Below are 7436 nucleotides of genomic sequence, written 5' to 3'. Positions count from 1 at the left end.
TCGTTTGTTTTGCTTAAATGTGAATGAAGCCGTATGTTCGTTTAATGAAAATTTGGAACTGTACGAATTTCATTCAAAACAAAACTAAATTGGACATGTGACTGTTCTCTGGCCAATCAGATACGTTTTTTGGGGCTGTTGGGGGTTGCATTACAGGCAAGGTCATGTGACTTCCTGTTGTGGAGTAGACAGAGTCGATAAGAGCAGTAGGAGAGCACACGGTGTGAAAACTGACCAAAAAAAACCCCAAAATAATTTTTAGAATTTCCTAAATAGATCCAAAACCAAAATTCAGATCATCCTGAAACGAAAATTCAGACGGATCTGAAATCCGAATAACGAAGCGATTCGAATATTGGATCCGAAATCTGAATAACAAATGATAGGAAACAAAACAAAAACAATTTTTTTTTCGGGCCGGGGTTACATGTCTAATTACAATCATTATTCTTTGATGCATACAGTGAACAGATTTTAAAACACAAAATTTGCAGGAATTACTTATTTTTGTAGAGAGATAAACAGTAAGATCCTGATATTTGTTTAACCAGAGACATTGTCTAACAGGTGCTGCAAATATTTGTTACGTTTCTCTTCTTTATATCGGGATTATATGGACTATTCCCGTTTGAAGGCACTGTTTGGTTATGTGTTTAGATGAAGCACTGAGATCTTGAGGAATACTGAAGAATCCTTGCTTAGGAGAATGTTACATAAGAATGGACTTATGTTTTCTGTTTTCTCTGAATAGTTATGAGGAAAAACCTATAGGCAGCTGTGAAGAGGGTGAAATGTAAATGCTTTTAATAGTTCTGAGAGGAACTTTTTCCACTCCATGAGACTTATACAGGTTCTTAGGACCACTGAAACTACTGATATCAGCTGTGACTTGTCACAAAACCAGCGATCAGTCTCTGGTCAGTGCTTGTGATTGTTGGCTGTCCATGTGGTCCCGCCAGGTTCTTTGAGATAAGCAGTCACCTACATAAAATATAACTAAAGCCAAAACCTCTCTATATTGTAGATGGAGTAGGTCGGCGTTTCTCAACCTTTTTTTTCAGTCATGGCATCCTTAAAATGTATGCAAAATCTGAAAATATAAAAAAAAAAAAAACGGAAATGTAAAAAAATGTAAATGTAAAAGGCAACATGTGGCCCTTCCAAAATCCATACTGGACTCTTATCCTAGATAGGGGTGAGATATGGATTTTAAGCAGGAACTACATGCAAAAACACACAAAAAAAGGACATCAAAACCCTCCCCTCATATCAGAATCCCTCCTATCACATCAGAGTCCCCCTTTACACCAGGAGTCCATCTACACATCAGGAGCCTCTCCTTTACATCTGAGCCCCCTTCCTTATCAAAGCCCCCAGTTTTCACATCAGAAACCTGGCTACACCATGGAAAGGCATGATGATGTGCCAAAAATATGAGGCACCTTGAGGAAGCCAGAAGGCATCCCATGGTGCCCCAGCACCCTGGTTGAGAAAGGCTGGAGTAGGGAATTGTGAAATAGCCATATGTGGCCCACTGGGGAGATTTCCATTTACTTCCTGTGCTGTAGACACAACATGAAGTGAGAGAAAATCTCTTAAAATTGTGGAAAATGCCCTCTTAGATAGTTGTTACTGCAACAAGGCTCACCATTGGAAGATTTCACCTCTGATCCTGTTTTTGGGGCAACTCAAAATTTTAGTTTCTCACTCACTTTTAGTCCCAGTGACAATGGTCTCCAGGAGAAATTGAGAGGGTGACTCTCCCTAATGGTCCTATACCCAGTGGCGGAACTAGCGCCGGTGCCGGCGGTGCGGGCGCACCGGGGCCTCAGGCTGGGGGGGCCCAGCAAGTTGCCGGCCGCCGGATCGGTATCCAGTGCCTGGCGGGCCCCTGGTCTCTCCGCTGGGAGTGTCGGATCATCCGTTCATCCGACACTCCCGGCCTGCAGTGTTCCTCCTCTCACGCTGCCAGAATATGCATACAAAGCGTGTCGGTTACTATTTAAACGGGCACGCTGTGTGCAGCTTCTGAGAAGATACGCTATTAGCGTAGCGGGAGTGATGCAAAATGCGCAGCCGCCTTCCCCGCTATGCTAATAGCGTATCTTCTCAGAAGCAGCACTCAGCGCGCCGGTTTAAATAGTAACCGACACGCTCTCTATGCGTATTCTGGCAGCATGAGAGACGGGAGTCTGCGCTTGTTGGTCGTTCCCAGGATCAGGTGAGCAATAAAGGGTTATTAAACCCTCCGGATTTTTTGCATATATATATAAGGCTAGCAAGCAGTAGATATATGCAAAAAGTTGTTTTTTTAAAAAACAAAACGCTTTAACAGCGGTTTAAACTCATCCCGTCTTTGCCGCGCGCTCCTGTCCGAAAATCCGAAAACTGCTCGGGCGGCCACAAAGCATCTTGGGGCGGGTGCATGCGCAGTTCAGATCTTCGGCCGGGAGACGAGGAGAGACGCAAGGTAAGTATATGGACACATGCACCTGCATGCAGACACCGTGGGGCAGGAAGTGCCAGCAATGACAGAGGAGTCAGCGCTGGATCGGAGACCCGCCGCACCGCTGGAGGGACAGATGAAAACATCAAGAAAGAAGAAGATCGGATTAAGAGACATCAGTTAAGGTAAGAGCTAACATTAACATTGGGTGGAGGGATAAAAAAAATTGACTTTAATGTTACTTTAACCACTTCCGGGCCGCAGTACGTCTATAGACCGCAGTGGTGAAAACAAGAACACGGCTGCTTCGGCAGCCATGCTCTTGATAGCGCTTTTAACAGCAGGCGATTGCTGTATGCCTTACAAGCAATCACCTGCTGAGGACTACAAATCTCAGCAGTACTTTATACAGAAATGCTATTGTTATATAAAGTATTGCTGGGATGTATAGTCCTCTATAGCCTGTGCCTTTCTGCATTGCGGTAAATGTTAGGGATGCACCATATATCGGCCGCCAAAACATATTGGCCGAAAGTGGGACTTTTGGCATAATGCCGAGAGTGCAATTTTTCTGCCGAAACAGCGGCACATCCCTGCTTTCTTTTCTCCCCGCTGGGCGCTGCTCTGTGTCCCAGTGGGGAGGAGAGAAAGTGACAGCCGGCCGAGCGCTGCGGAAGGAGATCGCTGTGTTTGTGGGTTTTTTTTTTGGGGGGGTGGGGGGGCCCAGAAAAAAATCTTGCACCAGGGCCCTTTGTTCCTTAGGTCCGCCACTGCCTATACCCACACCAGTCTATCCAAGTGTAAAATAGTGATTCACTTTAAGTCTAATGTATGGGTCAAAGCATGAATTTAGCTGCAGAATTAACAAGCTTGTTTTGTCTGTGTAACCTGCTGTGACCTATATGTGATGTTCTCTCTATAGTATAACATATATGATAACAAACACCTAGGTGACTCACAGAAAAGTGTTATTAGAACTTTAATAACTGTGCTCAGCTGATTATCAGCTGACTCTACTACATTCCTTTATTATTACTATCATTATTACTATCAATGTTCAGTATGTAATTGTCATTTAAACGCTTTAGAAATGAACCTGTTTTTATCATTCAGATCATTTCATTATGACAAGTTATGTGAGAATTCAGTAGGGAACCACCAATTTGAGGTCTTGCTTGAACAAAATACAGTATGGAATCTCAAACACCAGCAATGGCAATGAGGATAGGGTCATGGTTGAGGTATGCAGATTCAGGATATCAGGGTAAAGGTAGCCATCAAACATATTATAGTGGACCTGAACTCAAAAAGTGAAGACTTGCTATTAGACATGTGCGCTTCGTTTTGTTACAAATCAAAATTTGGGGAGCTTTCAGAAATTCAGACATTCGGACACATCCGAATTTGCATTTGAACATGTCCGAATCCAAATTTCCGTTTATGAATTTTGGATACCTTGGTCTAAATTTCGTTTGAAAACTAAACTGAATCGAACATGTGACTTTTCTGGCCAATCAGATGTGTCGGTTTAATGCATCCGAATGGATCTGAACACAAATTTTCATTACGGCAACCTTGGAGCCATATACAGTATATACATATAATACTTAAGCTGAGGCTCCCAGACCCGAATGTCATTTGGGAAGCAAATTTCCAAATTGCATTCAGGTGCTCCTGAATGCCAATCGGGTCTGAGAGCCTCAGCTTTAGTAATATATGTATATGGCTCCCTGACCTGAATGGCATTCGGGAGCTCCCAAATGTAATTCGGAAATTCGGATCCCAAATGCCTTTCAGGTCTAGGAGATTCAGCTTTAGTATTAGCCCTCATTCACACTAGAAAAGGCCGGCATTTACAGCTCCCTGCTGCGTGCACGGCCGTATCGGGCAGCTCTCGGGAAGGACAGGTGCTGCGTGTGATTAGTACGCAGCAGCCTGTCCTTCTCTATGGGACTACGCGGCCGTACGTCCTACGCTCACCCCCGCACACGCTCACGGGTGCGGGTGTCCGTACTGGTAAGCTGACAGGGTGGATCCTGTCTGTGTCCGAGCCAGGAAACACGCACCTGTACGTGCCTGCACTTGGGGTGAGCGTACGGCCGCGTAGTCCCATAAAGAAGGACGGGGGCTGCGTACTAATCACACGCAGCACCTGTCCTTCCTGGGAGCTGCCCGATACATCCGTGCACACAGCACAGAGCTGAACGTGCCGGCCTTTTCTAGTGTGAATGAGGGCTTAATATCTGTACATGGTTTTCTGTGGTATTCACAACCAATATTCATAAGCTCATCCGAAACTAAAAAAAATTCGGATTTCGTCCGAATCCGAAACCCGAACTGAATTGAATTTCGGATCCGAATCCCAAAAAACGAAATGATGAAATATCCGAACCAAACCAAAGCTTACATGTGTACTTGCTATGTTATAGGGAACATCTGAAGGTGTTAACTTTGCTTAAACAATACCCTGAAAAATGCACTCTTTGTCTTTAACTCCTCCTGAACGTCCTGGTATGTAAGGGTGTCTAGATACTTCCTGTAGGGTTCCTATAGCCTCATAGCTGTATATCTGCAGTGTGAAATCTAAGACACTGCTACCTCTGGCTGACAGTCGTAAGGTAGAACTGAATCCAAAACTTTTTCTACAGGAACTGCCTGACCTGACTAATAGAGGATTTAGGTCCTAGCCTATCGCCCTGCCAGGCAGAAAATTCCCGATTGAGTCACACATTTCAATGATCCACCTGTCTGCCTATAGGAAATGTTAATTTCTAGAGACTATCATTGTTTGGAGAAGGCTTGAAATCATTAGATCACAACTTCATATATTTTATTCACTGAACTTGGTCGACCTCAACGTTTACAAGCTAAATAATTCATTTTCAACACCTGGATAATTACTGATGTTGTGTAATTGAGTTGTTGAGTTGTTTCTGGCCCCGTTCATACATGCATCAAAGTCAACACCCTAATTGATGGTATTTCACCTGAAACATACAAATAATAACACACACACACACACACACACACTGAGTGGCCAGATTATTATGACCACCTGACATTTGTAGGCAAATTAGCTATAATTTCACGCTGAAGTTGCTAGAGGGCCAGACCATTATAAATAGGGAAGCAGGTTGTTCACCACGACAGTAGAAGCGATTTGTTTCTGAAGATACGGGTAACCAACGTGATTTAACAGCCATTGTACGTGGGATGATTGTTGGCGCTCGGAACCATGGAGCGAGTATCAGCAAAACAGCAGAATTCGTTAAATGTTCAAGAGAGGCCCTTTGTATCGAATTGTGGCCGTCAGCGACTAGTCAATGTTAGGGCAGAACGGAGAGTGGCAAGACTGGTACAAGACAACAGAAGGGCAACAGTGCAGTGTCAGATTCCTCGGATCACCTTTCAACATCTCGTGGAGTCACAAGGCGGCCCAACGAACTACTGATGGTGTGGTCATAATAATCTGGCCACTCAGTGTATATATATACCGATCAGCCATACCATTATGACCACCCGCCTAATATTGAGTAGGTCCCCCTTTTTGCTGCCAAAACAGCCCTGACCCATGAAAGCATGGACTCCACTAGACCTCATAGGTAGCAGATCCTTTAAGTCCTGTTATTTGCGAGGTGAGGCCTCCATCAATGGGACTTTTTTTTACCAGCACATCCCACAGATGCTCTATTGGATTAAGATCTGGAGAATTTGGAGGCCAAGTCAACACCTCCAACTCGTTCTTGTGTTCCTCAAAACATTCTTGAACCATTTTTGCAGTGTAGCAGGGCATATTATCCTGCTGAAAGAAGCCGCTGCCATCAGATCATACCTTTTCCATGAAGTAATGTACTTGGTCAGCAACAATGTTTAGGTAGGTGGTACATGTCAAAGTAACATCCACATGAATGGCAGGACCCAAGGTATACCAGCAGAACATTGCCCAAAGCATGATACTGCCTACGCTGGCTTGCCTACTTCCCATAGTGCATCCTGATTATTATTATTATTATACAGGATTTATATAGCGCCAATAGTTTGCACAGCACTTGTCTTCACGGGTCCCCAGTTTTGTGAAGAGCAGCCGAACCCAATTGGCTCAAGCAATGACTTCTTTTGACGAGTAAAGATTCAAGTCCATCACCTCATCCCCTTAGACTTTTATAGTTCAATATGTCCAGGTAAAAGTCACATAGCCCGTCTGCCTTCCCAAATAAAATGTTCCAATCACTGACCCATGAGGAGTGTATACCAACAGATCTATATGTGTTTGCTTTGTTTGTTTGATCTGTGTACATCCTGTACATCTTGGCTTATGCCACCTTCTTTGACAGTGGAGAGGGAAGGTTTGGGGAGGGGTGTGGACACAGCATTCAGGGAGGGGTAAGGTGTATGGGCACACATGACAGAGTATAAGATACGGCAGGATAGATCATAAGACACAACACATAAGAGACACTAGCAGTGACGGGGCGGAGAGCACTGCACATATCTGGGGAGAGCTGTCATACGCTGAAGAGCAGGACACCTCAGGTAACCCAACAAGAGCCCTGCACTGTCTCCTCCTTCTCATCTTACCTGTACAGGTGACCGCACAGACACATAATGTAGCATTTCCTTTCTCTGTCTAATTACAGCTCTGTAAACAGACTGCAACACATTTTAGAGGTTCGATCCTGCACAGATAATGACATCAAGTCAACATATCTTTCCATCTCCATCTACTTGTATGTCTAGCCCAGAAAGTTTTTACTACAAGAGACTTTAAAGGAGGACTCCAGGAGGGATCAGTATTTCAATCCTGCTGGCATACAAGGAGTTAAGTGCATTGCGGTGCTCTATGGGAGCACAGCGTTTGCTATACACCGGCGCTCCGACAGGAAAGCTGCGGCTCTCCTACACAGGAGCTGCACTGCCCACCCCTTCTTCTCCCTTATCCATTCACACACAGGATCCTGTGAATGGATTCTTTGGCGGGGGGGGGGGGGAT

Source organism: Nanorana parkeri, unplaced genomic scaffold (genome assembly GCF_000935625.1).
Source record: "Nanorana parkeri isolate BGI_ZX_2015 unplaced genomic scaffold, ASM93562v1 scaffold80, whole genome shotgun sequence".
In the NCBI taxonomy this organism is placed as follows: domain Eukaryota; kingdom Metazoa; phylum Chordata; class Amphibia; order Anura; family Dicroglossidae; genus Nanorana; species Nanorana parkeri.
This window is presented reverse-complemented; position numbering follows the sequence as displayed.